The sequence below is a fragment of the Pleurodeles waltl genome, chromosome 3_1, assembly GCF_031143425.1.
Source record: "Pleurodeles waltl isolate 20211129_DDA chromosome 3_1, aPleWal1.hap1.20221129, whole genome shotgun sequence".
Classification (NCBI taxonomy): Eukaryota; Metazoa; Chordata; class Amphibia; order Caudata; family Salamandridae; genus Pleurodeles; species Pleurodeles waltl.
In genome coordinates, this window is record NC_090440.1 from 1,995,827,535 (window position 1) to 1,995,845,463 (window position 17,929).

The window sequence follows — 17,929 nt, forward strand, 5'->3', positions numbered from 1 at the left end:
TTAGAGTACCAGTCTCCGGGGGTTATGATGTCCACAGGTGGGGGTTCAGGTTAACCCCAAACACCTATCACCAGCAACACGGGGCCGGCTGAGTACAGAGGTCTAAGTTGAGGTCGATATAACATGGTCTCCTATGGAGACAGGTGACACTCAAAACCAGGCCTGCTTGCAGTTAAGTATCCGTGTCTTTGGAGAGCAGACCTGGGGGGTTTAGAGGAGCATGAGGGAGGGGTGCACATGTCAGCACCAAGCACACACCCTCAGTGGCCGAGGGACGGCAGGGTGGAAACACAGCATCCAGCTCCCAACGCTTTCCTACAGAGGGACCCCGGGGGTCACACAGATGCTGCAGGTGAAGTCCAGGGGGTCGGTTCCGGGAAGCCAAAGGCTGGTCAAGGAAGGGGCCGCCTGCTGGACTTTGCTGCACCGAAGGTCAGATTCCCCAAAGCCAGGGGGCTGTGGCTGCAGGGGTTCCTTTTGGCATCTGGAATCTTCGTCCAGATTTGTCACGGTCAGGAGGGTCCTCTGGATTCAGGCTGCAGGTGTCGTGTTGGACAGGAGGGGTCAACCTAGGTTGGGCACTTGCTCAGAATTGCCTGAGGACCAGCTATAGTCGGTTGGGCCACCTGGACACGGGTCGCAGGCATCTGGTGCAGAGTGAACAGGACTCGCGGATCCGGGGGGGGCTCTGGAGTTTTTAGATGGTTTCTTCTTGGACAGGGCTGCTGTCCACTGGAGTTCTTGCTCCTCTAGGGATACAGGTAGTCCTCTTGAGGCTTTTCAGAGGTCGCTGGCCCTGCAAGATGTGTTGCCTTCTTTTAGCAGGCTTTAGAAGCTGCAGACAGGCCCGTCATGCTTCGGCCAAGTCAGTTTGCACCTTCAATCTTCTCTGCTGGGGATCAGTGTAGCAGCCCTTCTTTTAACTTGTGAGGTTGTCAGGAATCTGAGGAGCTAGGTTCCGGAGAGCTCTTAAATCCTGGATTTAGGGGCATTAAAAGGGTCAGGGGGCAGTAGCCAATGGCTACTGTCCCTGAGGGTGGATACACCCTTCCTGTGTCCACTCCCTTTGGGGAAGGGGACAAGACCTAACCCTTTGGTCCCTGTCCTCCAAACCAAGATGGAAGATTTTGCAAGGAGGGAGTCACTTCAGCTCTGGACACCTTAGAGGTGGTCCTAGCTAAGGTGATCACTTCTTGTTTTCCTTAATTTTCCTGCTGAACTTGCCGCCAAAAGTGGGGCTTTGTCTGAGGGGGGTTGGGGGGGGGGGGGGGGCATCTCGACTAGCTGGAGTGCCCTGGGGCACTGTAACAAGAGGTCTGAACGTTTGAGGCTCACCACCAGGTGTTACAGTTCCTGCGGGGGGAGGTGTGAAGCACCTCCACCCAGTGCAGGCTTTGTTTCTGGCCACCAAGAGCACAAAGGCTCTCATCCCATGTGGTCAGAAACTCATCTGGAAGTGGCATGCTGGCACAGACTGGTCAGTCCTGCTTTAGCAGTTTGGATAACATACAGGGGGAATCTATAAGATGCCCTCTGAGTGCATTTTTCAATAAATCCATCACTGCGGGTTTATTTTGATGAGAAGTTTGATATCCAGTATTCAGTGAAGCCATTAGGGAGCTGTGGAGTTTGTGTTGGCAAACTCCCACCCCATGTACTCAATATGGCCACACTGCACTTACAATATCTAAGAATGGACGTAGACACTGTAGGGGCATATTGTTCATGCAACTATGCCCTCACCTGTGGTGTAGTGCTCTCTGCTTTAGGGCTGTAAGGCCTGCTAGAGGGATGACTTACCTATGCCACAGTCAGTGGTTTGTGTATCATGGCACCTTCAAAGGGGTGCCATGTCGACTTTGACTTTTTCTCCCCACCAGCACACACAAGCTGCAAAGGCAATGTGCATCTGCTTGGTGAGGGGTCCCCCAGGGTGGCATAATACATGCTGCAGCCCTTGGGGACCTTCCTTGGCCACAGGGCCCTTGGTACCATGGGTACCTTTTACAAGGGACTTAATTGTGTGCCAGGGGTGTGCCAATTGTGTAAGAAATGGTACAGTTTTGAGAAAGAACACTGGTGCTGGGGCCTGGTTAGCAGGGTCCTAGCACACTTGGTCAAGTCAGCATCGATATCAGGCAAAAGATGGGGGGTGTAACCATGCCAAAAGGGGCACTTTACTACATTAATATAATCGTATGGAGATACAGTAGTCGAGGAAGAGGCTAAATGAGATAGAAGGGTCAAGATAGTCATCCCAGAAGTTATTTGTATGGGATTGGACTTTGGTATGGTGATCAGTAGAGGCAAGAAAAAAGAGTAACTGCTAGGGTAAAATTGTGTAAGCATCCTCTGCCCATACAAGAAGAATCCTCTCAGAGCCATTAGGAGAATGCCATCACCTGCAGTGTTTCACAAACCTTCATGTAATAACTTTGATTTATACACCTCTGTTAATCTTTAAAATATGTTAACGAGTGTTTGCAAAGAATCTTTACAGTTTGGAACAGAAGCGGGCCGACCCTGCTACATTTTGTTTTTTTTGTATATTTAGTGATTTTCACATATTTAGATTCAAGTAGTAGAATACAATATAGTGTTACGTTGTTACAAATTATCAAAATAAGTGTTGTCTTGACATATAGAGAAAAAAAAAACCAATAAATTCACACATTGCCGTGGTGTATTTCCTATTTGATATGTAAGTTATTGAATATATAAACATACACATTTTATGTTAACGAAGCTGTAAACTGTATCAGAAAATCAAAAATAATTAATAACATATATTGAAAGAGAAAATAGAAAGAGAAAAAAGAGAAGATTAACAATCACCATGCATGCATTAAAATATATATTTGTCGTAATGTGTCATGTGTATAGTAAGGACCAAATCGTAGTGTGAATATCAAGTGTTGAAAGTCGGGCCCAAGTCCGCTTTCGTGCTGTTATCTAGACATGTGTATAAACATATAGTGGCTGTGTGTATTTATCAGGGAGGGCCGCCCAGTTCACGGTGGATAAAGGTTGTTTTTTGCTTCCACCTTCAAAACCAATGACTCCCAATATTCCGCCCCTGAATTTGTTATGCCCTGTGCCCCGAGCCACCGTAGATGATGAGCTTCTGCCTTAGACCATAACAAAAGGTCTTTCAACCATTGCAATACGGACGGGGGGCCTGGGACCTCCATGCCATGGATATCCTGCGTTTAAATAGCACAAATGCTAAATATATGAACCTGTGAAGGTATTTGTCTTTTTTGTGTATTTTGGTTTGAATGCTTAACAGGCAAGAGGACGGTGTCGCAGGTGGGGTATAATCTGTTATTTCCGTAATTGTTACAATGATTGTGTGCCAGACAGCCCATAAATTCGGGCAATCCCATACCATGTGATAAAATCCCACTGGGGATGTAGCACATTTCAGGCAAACTGGTTCATGTGTTTGGTACATACGATTGAGATGTTGGGGGTCTAAGTATGCTTGATGTATATAATTAAATTGAGTGAATCTAAATCTGGCATTGCGAGAGATCTCCTTTACTGAGCGCAATGCTAAGTTCCACTCTGGTATTGTCAGTGAATTTGATAGCACCGTATTCCATTTTTCGTATGTTGTTTGTTAGTAGGGTGCTAGTGGCTCTCCATATAGCGTCCCAACCCAGCGCAATAGGCAAGGAGCAAATCCCATTTTTTCCAGACAAGCAAATTGAAAGTCCCATCCTAGTGTATCAAAGGCCTTCTCTAATCTAAAGAGACCGCTACACGATGCATATCCTCCGTCAGTGTATTGTGTATTAAATGTAGGTGACGTCTATTTATAAATGTGGTGCGACCTGGTATAAAGCCTGACTACTCATAGTGTACCAAAGAATGCATTACAGGTAGCAGGCGGTTAGCAAGTATCTTACCTAGGATTTTGCAGACTAGGTTGAGTAATGATAAAGGGTGGTAGGATCTTACATCAGTCGTATCGCTCCCTGGTTTAGGTAGCACTACAATAAGAGCCTCCCGCAAGGAGCGTGGCAGGGAGCCCTGTTGAAATGCCTCTTGGTAGACTTCTAACAATCGTAGAGAGAGGGTGGTGGGATATGTGGCATAGTATTCAATGGGCAAGCCATCAGTGCCTGGTGTCTTGCCACGCGCCATCTGTTTGACCGTGGCCGTGATTTCATCTAATGGTATGGGTTCTTCTATAATATTGCGTTGTGTATCCGTCAATTTAGGAAGGTATTCCTCATTCAAAAAGCAACATGCTCTCTCTGTGTTCAAATCAGCTGGACGTTCATAGAGCCGTTGGTAGTAAGTGCGAAAAGCGTTGTTTATTGCGAGCTGTGAGGTAGCTATATGTCCATCTGGCAACAGGATGGCCAATGCCGGTGTTCTATGGTTTACCTCTCGGAGGAGCCAGGCAAGCGCCTTACCCGATCGATCTCCCTGAGCATGTTGTAAGGCCATGCGTGTGCGATAATCATAGTGACTTAAAGTGGATTCTGTTTCTTGTCTACGTCGTCTGAGTTGACGTAATTGTGTAGGGGTCCCAGAGGGTTCCGTAGCATGAATTTCTTCTTGATGTAAGTCATGCTTAATCTTAATAATGTCACGAGTTAATTGCTGTCTTACTCCCCAAGTTGTAGCCATACAGTGCCCACGAATTACCACTTTGTGTTTCCCATTCGGTTGCACGGGAAGAAGCAGTGTCAGCGTTTGTTAGGAAATATTGCCGAATAGTGTCAGACAGTGATTCACGGAACGGAGGGTCTAGCAAGGCCTCTGTTTGCAGGAACCAGGTGGGTATAGCGAGCCGCCTTGTCCCCCAAGACATAAGTGCTGTTAGTGGGTTATGGTCAGTGTGTTTTTGCGAGATATTCTGTGTGGTGGTACTAAATAAAATATCTATCCTGGTATGAAGGTCGTGTACCGGGGAATAAAATGAATATTCACGATCTTGTGGGTGATTCAATCGCCATACATCAACTAATCCCATGTGTGTACTCCAGGTTCAGAAATGACGAGTATTTCTTAGACAGGGGGCTGCCGATATTGGGGGATGAGATTGGTCTAGTTGAGGATCCATAATACAATTGAAATCTCCGCCCCAGATCATAGGAGCAAGTGGGTCATTGAACAGGGCAGGTGTGAGGGAATCTAGAAAGGGGATCTGATTAGTGTTTGGAGCATAGACAGCCGCTAGGTTAATGGGTGTGCCATCTAGCCTGCCCTCCAGTATCACATATCTACCTTCCTTATCTATTATCTGAGAAGTGAGGGCAAAGGGAATGCCAGGAGCTAGCCATACTAGAACACCTTTGGTGAATGCTGACGTAGCAGTGCCATATACTTGACCTCCCCAGTGATATCTTACTTTTGATAATTCAGCTTTCGTGGGATGCGTTTCTTGAAGCAGTGCAATATGTACCTTATGACATTTGAGATATGAGTGTATTTTATATCGTTTAGTGTACATTGCCATACCTCTGACATTCCAGGTCAGGACTCTATATTGTGGGGTCTGGGTCGGCCGTTTTGTATGAGACACCATTCATTAATTTTTAAGCAAGGTACTACAGACAATATATCACATTTGCGCACAACACTTTCAAGGACATGCATATGCATGAGCAGCTGAGAGGATATGGTCCAATATTTCGCGCTACGATGGTGTTCAAAGTTGCATATTAATGAGCATGGTGAGACATATAAAGAACTAAGAGGAAAAAACTCCAACAATAAAAACAACTCCCGTTCCGCAACTATATGTTGTGCCGCCCATTGTGCGCTGTTGATATCACAATGAGCTTTATTCGGCCAACAGACCATCAAAGCAATACAATACAAAGATAAATAAACATCATAAATAAAACAGTACAAATCTGCCATGAACCTATATGTAAAAGTAAAAACCCTGATTGCCCAGTCTTAAAAATCAGTTAAGATCATTTTTTATATAAAAATTACATATACGCCATGCTGCTGCTACTAAAAACCTGCTTACTGCATAAATTAACACATTTGAATTGTGACTTTTTAAGATCCTCAGAGCTAAGGCACATTTCCTTATCTTCAATTCCCGGCAGATTTTACGGATCCGTTTATACCTTGGGACTAAGTATGCAGGACAGAAAAACATAAAATGTTCTACTGTTTCGGGGGAATTGCCACACACAGGGCAAATTTCAGAAGTGGTATTGGATCCCCATCTGCTCGTCAGGGTCTTCAATGGTAATGTCCCAAAACGGAATCTGGCATACAGTCCTTTACCTAGTAAGTCAGGTATTATGTCTAGGTATGATTCGAACTCTGGGTACTATTTAAAATCAATAAAAAGATTAGTTAGACGGCCATGGGATTTGTGAGAAATTATAATTGTTCCGTATATAGGACCAGTAAACACCCTTCAATACTTTTACATGGGATTTCTCAAGTTGGTGAGGATTCTCCCATAAGTCTCCCAATCCCAATGTACGAAACCAACTAGATACATGTTTAATCCATGGGGTGGAGGTAGAATTTGAAAATTTTAGCAATTCTAGAAGTGAAGTCTTACATACGACCAATTCAGGGACTATCCATAGCCTCACCCAATACAACAGAGGTCGTAAAGTAATTAGGTCGGCCATTTGTTTTAGTCCTAAATCTAGAAACAAGGGGATTAATGGGGTGCTAGTAGGGCACGCACATATGGCCCTTGCAAAGCTATTCTCAATTTTGTTTATTCTACTACTATCAGAGATGCCCCAGATCTCTGCACCATAGGCAGCAGCTCCCTGCGCCTTGGCCACATAGATCTTAATTGCTGGGGATACAGCTTTGGCCATCGTGCTCCTATAGAGGCGCAGTATGGATGCTGCCCGATGTTGCAAGGGCCCAGCACTCTTGCTAACCTGTTCTTCCTAATGGAGTGAATCTGTAAGCCTTACACCCAAGTAATCAATGGAACTAATCTGATCCAAGGTAACACCATCTAATCTTATAGTACATTTCTTCCGAAAACCAGAGCGAAACACCATCAATTTAGTTTTCTTCAAGTTCAACTCTAGACCAGAGTTCCAACAAAATAGATTAAATTTGTCCACAAGAATTTGTAGGCCCATAGGGGTTTTTGAGATGAGTAGGGAGTCATCTGCAAAAAGAATAGGAATTTTCTGGTTGTCTAAGGTAGGAGCATCATTCTGACATGCCCTTAATTCTTGCACCACCTCGTTAATAAATAGGGAGAACAGGAGTGGTGCTAGCACACAACCCTGTCGGACACCCCTTTTAATGGGGAATTTATTAGTCAACTCACCTTGGTTGCCCCATCTCACTTGCGCGTATGTGTCTTCATGCATGCGTTTCAATAAGTGAGTTATATTAGCTGGTATCCCTATTTTGTATAGCACTTCCCACAGCTTTTCTCTTGGGACCAAATCAAAAGCAGATCGCAAATCAACAAAGGTAACATATAAGGTTTGCTTTGCCAAGACTACATATTTCCAATGTAGCACTGCCAACCTAAAAGCCTGATCTACCGTACTTATTCTAGGCCGGAACCCGGCCTGGAGCGGAGACAGAATCTGATGTTCCATGACCCAACTCGATAGTCTATCTAAGAGCTGTTTGGCAAAGATTTTTTGCATGTTATCAATTAGACTAATCGGTCTATAGTTGGTTGGGAGATTTGCGTTACCCTTTTTGTAGATGGGGATGATTTCGGCACCCTTCCATGTCCCAGGGATCTGTCCTCCTTCTGTGATTTTATTCGACAGTAAGTTGATATACCAGGTCCATATAGATGGCTCTGATCTATAAAGATCGCCTGGGATTTTGTCTGGTCCTGGGGCTTTACCAGGTTTCAAGGAGTTGATAGCATCGGCAGTTTCTTCTAGGGTAAAACAAATGTGATCCTTGGGGTCATATAGACTCCTGTCTAAAGAAGAGATAACAAGCTTAGCATTTGACGAAGTGAGGGGATCTAGTCCCACGTCACTATCAGGAGCCCCAGGAATGGTAGTTTTCTCGTAAAGGAAAGAGGAGTGCTCCACCCAACTTTCAGGTTGGATATGGTTCCTTAGGCTAGACCTGCCTCCTTTCTCACGTTTAGTCAACAGTTCCCAGAACAGCATGTTATTATTAGTTTTCGTGGCATCCAACAACTCCTGCCAAATAGAATCTTCCCAGGATTTCTTAGATTGTAAGATAGTCTTCTTATACATCTAGCTTGTTGGATCGCCCCCGGGGTCCCATCCTTAATAGCCTTTTTTAGCCCGGACTTGGCCCTCGTACATGAATCGTTGAACCATCTATTATTAGTCGAAACCCCACATTGCGGTCTTACCATAACCTTTTTGTAAAAAATACTTTGGAGTTTGACAGTCATGTTTTCATGAATGCCGAGAATTGGAATAGCCTTAGGATCATGGTCTTCATAGGCGGACAAATTATCAATAAACATTTGGTAGATCTTGCATAACAAATAGGGATTCAACAACACTTTTGGCCACCCAACCTTCGTATAAGCATTGTTCAAAATAGGGGAAGGGACCATTGTGAATTTCGTGTTCAAGGTTCTACCAAAAATATTCCCAGAGAGGGTGAGTAACAGGGGGTAGTGGTCGCTCTCACACCTGGAATCCACCCTCATGTCTCTCAATAAGGGCCAAAGTCGCACATCCACTAGGAAATAATCGATAACACTAGTCAGAGAACCTCGTTGGAATGTAGGTGCAAGGTTTAAATCAGAAGGAGTACGACCATTACAGGCCCTAAGGCCAAACTTTAAGCATAGTGAGGCTAACTGGACTGGAACTCGAGAACGTGGGCAAGGGATGTCACTATTCAATTGTGCAATCCCCCATAGTTCGTCCTCCTCCACGGTTAAGTCACTAAAAAGCACAGAGGGTTCAAAAGTACAATTTACATCCCCAGCTATAATTAAATAAGAGTTGTTTTGTATAGTATCTAGGAAATCAGAGAGTAGAGTTAAAATGTGTGATTCTGATCCTCGAGAAACCGATCGAGCATATACATTAATAAAAATTACATTAAAATTCTGTTGGAAGGAAATTTGTAAACCCATCAAATCAACACAATAAAATTTTAAAACCTTATAATCACATTGAAGTTTTGAGTTTAAAAGAATTAAAAGTCCCCCTTTTGCACGTCCTGTTGCTTTCTCTGATGGCTGTGCAGGGATATTAAAAGAAAGGAACCTATCTATACTAGTTCAACCCTCAACCCAGGTTTCTTGAAAGAGACACACGTTTTGGGTCTTTATATAAGTGACCCAGTCTATATCGTCCAGTTTCCTAGCAAGGCCAGCTAGATTCCAAGTCATTATGGATAGGCCAATAGTGTTTGTTTCAATACCATAGGTTGTGGGAGAAGCATCCTCGAGGTTCTACTCATTAGTAATAATCTCATCAGGGCTATTCGTTTGGGATTCCTCTAGGTAGTCCCTGGTAAGAGCTTTCTGGGCAGAAGACAGTCATACAGAACCATGGTGCGTAAATTCACCTTGCTCCAGGGGATACCTCCTATTGGTATGGGCAATATGACCAGACACAGGGGCCTGCTTTGGAGACTAACATAATCCTCTTTTTTGCCCCTTGTGCTGGTGCATGCGTACAACAGTCAATTAGTTGGTCTGCCGTGGTTTTATCCAAAAACTCAATTGAGATTACATCGAAGTTTGACCCAGAGGGACTCCATCTTTTGGTTTTTAAGATGTCCGAACGTATAACTGAAAGGCATTCCTGTCGATAACGTAGCCAGTGGGTAACCTTATTAATCCGAGACTCTTGGTCCTCAACAGACCTTGGTGGCAACTTTGGGACATTAGTTAAAAAGAGAATGTTGCCTCCGTGCCTAGGGCCTGTACTTTTTAAAGGCATGTCTAAGGTGCTACGAACTCCTTGGGAGGGGATGATACAGATTGGATCATTAATCAGGGGGGGAGGTGGGCAGCCTATTGGTATTAGGGGGAGTACAATCCATCGTACCTAAAATATTGGTAGTGATATTGTTCCTCTTGGGTAGATGGCTATTCAATGGGGCAAGGGGGCGACCGGTAACATCAACACCATTCGCCGCAGTAGTTCCCTCAAAGAAGGTACTATTGCATCCTAGTTGCTTACTTTTAGGTCTGACTATATGGGGGATTAGATTAACCTCTGCGGCACCCATATGAGGTCCAGTACTTCGGGAATAGTTGGTTGGTCCCCCATGTGCATTAGTGTTGGATGGAATTAGTTTGGCCGCCAGGGTTCCTCCTTCCCCGGCTGCCTCTGACACTTGACATTTGCATCTCGATAATTGTGCCATTTTCCCCTGGAGGAATTTGGTTAGCTGCAGTACCAAATTCCTAACTTCATCTACTCTTTGAAGAATTAGAGGCAAGTTGACTTCGCTAGCAGCCGGTTCAAAACGAGTAGTGTTGATAAGAGGTCAGATAGCAGCCTCGATGACTGGCTCGGCTGTGAGATGATCATGGGCCCCAATCAGATCGCCCTCCTCAGTCAAGAGCTCAAAGCGATTTCTACACGGGAGGTTAGGGACCAGCCTTATCTCAGGGCTCAGTGGGAAGGGTATGTGTTCTATTTCCTCTGCGTGAGGTGTCTCCTGGGTGGGTGAAAAATGAGTGGTACTACTATAGGCCACAATTCCCTGTTGAGTAGGGGGAGTAGTAATAGTCAGTTTTTCTGCTCCATTGATCAATTTTCCAGAGTCAACAGTTTGGCCCTTCTTTCTCTTATTAAAGAACTCTTGGATCCTTTTAGGTTGGGGCAGAGGCTTCTTTAGGGGCAGAGTTTCATGGGTAACTAATTCGCTATTGAGAATGGGCTCCACCTCCTCAAATAATAGATCTATCTCGTCGAGTGATTTCGGGCCGCCTCGTGCTGTCTTATTGGCTAGTTTCCTGGGACGCTTTTTCTGGTTTTTAATGTCATCCAGTGGTGCCGGCAGATCAACGGCTTTCCTTTTCCCCATGATTTTATTAATTAACAGTGGTAGCCAAAAATAAGAGATAGGATAGTAGTCTTACTTGGGGTGAGGTTGGAAACTTCCTTTAAAGGGACTGGTCCCGTCCCGGCCTCAGTCGGGCGAAGACGGGCCCGTCTTGGCCCGGGCGTGTCTCTTTATGCCCGCCAAAGAGGAGGAAAAGTCAGAAGGGGAGTCCCGTTCCCCCGGCAACGCAAACGCCAGAGCTGGAGGTGCTGGGTCCGTAGAAAGCCGCGTCCCGCGGGGCGCGTCTCTTTATGCCCTCCAAGGAAGAGGAAAAGCCGGAAGGGGAGTTCCGTTCCCCCGGCAACGCAGACGCTGGAGCTGGAGGCGCTGGGTCCGTAGAAAGCCGCGTCCCGCGGGGGGCGCTTCTCTTTATGCCCTCCAAGGAAGAGAAAAAGCCGGAAGGGGAGTCCCATTCCCCCGGCAACGCAGACGCTGGAGGCGCTGGGTCCGTAGAAAGCCACGTCCCGCGGGGGCGCGTCTCTTTATGCCCGCCAAGGAAGAGGAAAAGCCGGAAGGGGAGTCCCGTTCCCCCGGCAACGCAGACGCTGGAGCTGGATGCGATGGGTCCGTAGCAAGCCGCGTCCCGCGGGGGGCGTGTCTCTTTATGCCCACCAAGGAAGAGGAAAAGCCGGAAGGGGAGTCCCGTTCCCCCGGCAACGCAGACGCTGGAGGCGCTGTGTCCGTAGAAAGCCAATGTGCGCTAACCAGTAACAAATAACAAGTGTCTCTGTGTCTCAATGAACAACGCATCCAAAGGAACATCATGGTGGGTTAGTGACGAGTTTTAGTGAAAATATACACTGGTACGGGGCCCTTGATGGTTGATGCAACAAAGGAGAAAGGATCAAGTTAAGTAGTGTTCACGAGGATGTCCAGGTGTTCTACGGTGAGATATATAGATGGCGGTAAAGTACAATATTCGCATAGCTTGTTATTGACTGTCAAATAATGTCATCCACTGAGCCAGGTGTAATATGTGAGGCTTTATTGCTGCCAGTCTCCGAGATCTCAGAACCAGTGTCCGATCCTGATGTTTGTGCGTGCTCCGAGCAAAGAGTGTTGAAGGGGTTCTTACAGCAGCGTGTGGCTGCCGCTACTGCTCGATCATGTTCCGCCTCCACCTATTCCTGGTTTGGGCAGGAGCTAGCTGGTTTTCTGCGACGTCGTCTCAGCTTCGGGGTGATCCATGCGTCCGCCTTGTTCTCCTCCTCCGGTGCCACCAGCATGCCCTTGCCGTGAAGCAAGGTCCATACGTCTTCGGGTGATTGGAAAATATGCGTTGTCTCTTGGTCTATGATCTTAAGTTTTGCTGGATAAAGAAGAACATATTTGGTTTGTAGAGCGTGGAATCGTTGTTTAACCGCCATGAATGACCCCCTTTTCCGTTGCACTTCCATTGTGTAATCTGGATATGCCGCTATTGATGTGTCTTCGAAGTGCCAAGGCCCTTTGGTGCGGAATAATTGTAGGATCAAGTCCCGATCGCAGAAATTCAGGAGGCGAGCTATGAGAGGGCGTGGAGGGGTATTCGGTGGGCCATCTCGATGGAGAACAGAGGTGGGAAGTCTTCATGGAGCACCGTGGATCTGAGCCATTTTTCCAGAAACAATTCTGCATTAGGTAGTTCAGAGCGCTCAGGAAATCCAATGAAACGGATGTTGTTTTGTCTCGAGCTGCCTTCCGCATCTTCAGCTCTGCGGTGAAGGACATCGAGTTCCTCTTGCATGGATGCTATTTGCGTTTGTATTGATTGAAAAGTTGGTGGTACAGTCTGAGTGATTGCTTCCGCCTGAGTAACCCGCTGTACAATACAAAAGGGTGAAGGAGCAGGAATGGAAAGGCAGGAAAATAGCATCTGAGGTCGGATTAAAGCAGCATGAGGTGAAATCAAAACAACGCAGGCATGCCATCCTATACCCTGACCTTAAATAGCACCAACAGAGAGCCTCTGAACAAATCTGTGGGTCTTGGCTGTTATTCTTTTACAAATTAAACAATGCACCATGGACTAGCCTCATTGGAGCCCTTACTTCAATTTAATGAAACCTTCACTGACACCTTTGTGGGCACTCGGGCTAAGCCTCGCTCTGGACTAACAGTGAAGAGAAGGGTGGTCAAATATCATAAACTGGCATCTGGCAACCCAGACCTTTGTATGCAGCATCCTACTTAAGAGTTTGGTGGTCCAGAGTTCCACCAGCAAAGTGAATTATAATGAATTACTCACCAGTCTGCCAAACAGGGATTTAAAAAGGAATGAGGCACTCTGGAAGTGAATGTTCTCTTCAGTCAGTTTCGCACTGAGATCAGCCAGTGCTGTGTTCCTATTAGGCAGTTAAGTGCACACCCCCTGGGACGTGGCCAACAAGATATTGCCATCAGTCATAGAGAAGTTCAAGGACTCCTTGACTCAAACCTTTCAGTTCTGCCAGGATGCAGCCAAATAGGGAATTTGGGCTGGCCTGGTGCTCTGTTGCCATGTTTGGATGCAAGCCACAGGCTTTTCTAGGGGTGTGAGAATTGCTTATGGATGTGCCTTTGATAGGTCCTGCCTTTTTGATGAAAGGACTGATTCTGCCCACGAATGCTTTACGGAAAGAAGCGCCATGCCACCTTGGGCCATTCCAACTCTGTCAGACATTTCCCTCATTTGTTTAAACCCTTTTGACGATATTGTAGGCAGTTGGCACATAGATATGGTCAGGTCCTGCCACTTCTGCACCAGTCACTCTAGTCCTTTCATGGATAAGGGATCAAGAAGACTAAGCAGATCACTAGGGCCAATGTTTTTCTCAGCCCCCTTCACCTTCACCTGCACCTTCAGCCCCCAGTCTGCTCGAGTTTGCCATTGATGGCCCATGACCACCCTGAGGGAGACATGATCAAAGACTTCCTTGCCAGTACCATTCTGTCACAGTTGACAAATGGGACCCCCAAATCATCCAGCAGGGTTATGCCCTCCAGTTGTTTTTTTTTTTTAAAGTATTTATTTATTTATTTATTTTTTTGACCCACCGCATCTTCCTCCCACATCAGGGTGGCTTTGAGGTGCAGCTGTCCATCTTGCTGCAAGAGGTGCAGCCTCTCTTAACCAAAGGAGTAATTGAGAGTTTGTTGACTTCGGAGGTGGGGACGGATTGTTACTCCTTCTGTTTCCTTGTGTTAAGAGTGACCAAGGCCTTCGCCTAGTTCAGATCTTCACAATAAATGCCTTCCGATGGAAGGACAAATTCAAAATGCTTATGCTGGCCCAAGTTCTGTCTGCCCTGAATGCGGAAGAGCGAATGCTAGCTTTGGTGTCGCAGGATGTGTACTTTTATGTGCCCATCCTGCACTCTCAGACATTAACTGCCATCTTCAGAGGTTGGAAATACCAGTTTTCCCCCTACCTTGATGACTGGCTGTTGAAGGTGGGCTTGCCAGAGGCAATCGCAGACTGTCTCCAGATGTCAGCCAACCTCCTGACAGAAATGGGGTTCTCGATCAGTGTGCCCGACACTGACACAGATCCAGTGCTGATTGGTATCACACCTTCTGAGCCAAAGCCAGTCCCTTTTTCCTTTGAAAGGCCTGGATAGGGTGACAATTGGGAGGGCTCAGAAGTCCCTTATACCATCACCCCCTTGGTGACACAGAGGACAACTAGTATGAGGAACAGGCGGATGCCAGTGATTTGGACACCTCACCTGGCCTGGTCTATCCCTCTACCCTGGCCATGGAAGAGGGTGCCTCATTCATGATGGTAGTGCGGAGGGCAGCTGAGGTATTAGACCTTTTGTTATCCACAGTGGCAGTCAAGACGAACATCATAACTGAGGTGCTTCAGCTGAGAGTTGCCCCTTCTGAGCCCCTACTCCTGTTCAATAAAGCCCTTACAGATGTTCTACCCGAGACCTAGTCAAAGCCCTGTCCAGTGCTCCTGTGTACATGACCATTGGTTGTTGCCATTGCCCATCTCCTGCGCACCCCGGTTTCCTCACCCAGCACCCCAACCGGGGAGAGCTTGGTGGTCCAAGCCTCCACTTCAAGGACCAATCCCTATATGTTCCTTACCGCTCCACCGGATAGGGGATCCAAAAAGATGGATACTTTCAGTAAGAGGATTTTCTCAGCCGCCAGCCTAGTACTGAGGTCTGTGAACAATGTGTGCCTTTTGGGCCAATACCAACACACTGTGTCGGATTCGGATGCCCAAGTGCTGCCTGTAGTCTCAGAAGCGGTCCAAGCCATACCCTCTCAAGCAGTTGCTGATGGGTGAGATGCAGCAAAGTTCACCATCTGTTGTAGGCTTGACATGACCAACTAGCTGGGCAGAGCGATTTCATTGTAAATGGCACTGAGACACCACGTCTGGCTGAGACCCACTGGCTTCTTAGGGAATGTCCAAGCTTTGCTCATAGACATGCCCTTTGACAGCTCTCACCTCTTTGAAGAGAAACCAGACTCTGCACTGGAGCACTTTAATGATAGCAGAGCCGTGGCCATGTCCTTCAGCCCATGCATGGCCCTTTGCCAACCCCGGTCGTCTTTTTGCTCCTTACATGGCTATGTAAAGGACTACCAACCACTTCCTTTCCTGCCCAGTCGCCAACAGGCTTCTCAGCCTTATCTTGGCCATTAATGCAGTTCACACAGATCATGTGGGACCACCAGCCGAAGACAAGGGTCAGTCCACCACCCCCCCAGCTGCAGCTTCCGAACTCCTTTAGTTTGCCCTTATGCAAGCACACCCACCAAGTGGGGGCAGGATTTGCCATTATCTGCTTCAGTATGGAAGTCTGTAATGTCAGACAAGTGGGGTTTGCTAATTGTCCAGCGGGGATGTTCCATCCACTTTCTAGAAACCCCTCCAACCATGCCACCCACTTACAACTGGCTGACAGAGGACCATCTCTCCTTGCTCCATCAGGAAGTTTTAGTTTAAGGAGCCATTGAGAGGGTGCCGGCATCAGAAGTGGATTGTGGTTGCTGTACTTGCTACTTTCTGATGCTCAAAAAGGATGGATGACTTCATCATATCCTAGACTTGTGCCTTCTCAACTTCTTCCTGAAAAAAGAAGTAAAAAATGCTCACCCGAACTTGGTCCTATCTGCCCTGAAGACTTGATGGTGCTTTTTGACCTGCAGGATGTATATTTTCACATCCCCACATAAGCTCTACCTGTAGTTCACAGTGGGGCAAGAGCACTTTGTTTGGTGTGCTCCCCCTTGGCCTCACCACCACCCATAGGGTGTTTGTGAAAGCCATGGCAGTGGTTGCAGCACATCTGTGGCAGTCAGGGGTTCCAGTCATCCTCTTCCTCGACAATTGGCTGTTGAAGGCGGCTTGCGCTCAGGCAGTCCCACCTCTAGATTATAGCGGAGCTCTTGCATTCGCTAGGATTCACTATCAGCATGCAGAAGTCACACCTGACTACCTCTCAGGCACTCCCTTTCATCTGGGCCGTTTTGAACACAGTGCTTTTTTTGGCCTATCCTCCTGAACAGCGAGTCCAGGATATTTAAGCTATGATTCTGATGCTTCAACCTCTATCCTGTATTTCGGCAAGACTGACTCTGAGGCTGTTGAGTCTCGTGACCTCCTGCATCCTTCTTGTGACACAGACCTGAACTGGTGGCTGACAAACAGCAAATGGGTGAGTGGCAGACCCTGCTCCTTTCTCCAACCAGAGCTGACGGAAGTGACAGATGTGTCACTCCTGGGCTGTGCCATTCCATCTGGGAGAGGTGGAGATCACAGGACTAGGGTTTCTGGCTGAGTCTGAGCTTTACCTCAACCATCTGGAGCTCTGGGCAATCTGGTTGGCATTCTTCCTTCGATCAAGGGAAGGCTAGTGCGGCCATGTGGTACTACAATGAACAGGGCAGGGTAGGGTTGTGAACCCTTTGTCAAGTGGCTCTGCACCTCTGGACATAGTTGTAACATCAGGGCATTTCCCTGGTGGTTCAACGCCTGACGGGCTCTCTGAACGCCAGGGCTGATTAACTCCGCTTTTGATTCCTAGTGGAGCATGAGTGTCATCTCCATCCAGAGGTCATGCAAGATCTCTTTCGAGAGCGGGAAAGACTGTTAGTTCTGTTCACCCCCTTCAATAACCCGCAATGTCAGCTGTTTTTTGTGCTGGAGTTCCAAGGTGGTTCTCGTTGGGAGAAACATTTTGTCTCAAGTAGAACTCTAGCTTCCTGTACGCCTTTCTGCCAGTACCACTCCTACTCAGAGTTCTGAAGAAGATCAGGAACAACTGCACTCAAGTCATTCTTCTGGCCCTAGATAGAGTTTGGTAACCTGATCAAGCTGCCCCTTCTGGAGGATCTTCTGTCACAGCAACAGGAGAGTGTTTTGCACCGGAAGCTGCACACCCTCCACCTCCATGCATGTAGAGTGAGCACCCCTTCAAAATTCTGTGATGTTATTCTGGAAGCCAGGTGTCTTTCCACCAAGACTGTATATGCCAGATTTTGGGACAAATTTTTGACATGGTGTGCATCCAGAAACATTGACTGAACCCCAGCCACTGCACCTTTATTTCAAGTTCACCTATTTGGTCTTTCTCTGGCTCAGCTAGGTTCTGTCCTGAGCACTTTTAAAGGTTATCTGTCTGCCGTTTTGGCATTCCTCATTAAAGTCACCTGTTGTGACTAGATTCCTGAAAGGACTCCAAAGCATGCTCCTCCCCAAAGCCATTCTTCATGCCCCAGTCCAATATTAGCCTGGTCCTTACCTTCCTTTTGTGCGTGCCTTTTAAGCTGCTACTTAACTCCCCACTTCACTTACTATCAAATCTCCTATTCTAGTGGCTATAATTTTGGCCAGGCCCCCTCGGTGCACCCTCCTTATACCACTTTTTACTAAGACAATCTGCCACTTTTCTTTTCTTTATCCTTCTTTTGTAATGCCACATGTTGGAGGTGGGTATATGGCTAAAATACCACTGAAGAGATT

At 46.8% G+C, this 17,929-nt stretch overlaps 1 protein-coding gene across 2 annotated transcripts in view; it reads left to right on the forward strand.

Annotated features, from left to right (window-relative positions):
• The window catches only part of CLTC (clathrin heavy chain), a 723,592-nt gene that overhangs the window by 582,653 nt on the left and 123,010 nt on the right, over nt 1-17,929 (forward strand). The gene's annotated exons all lie outside the window — the stretch shown is intronic.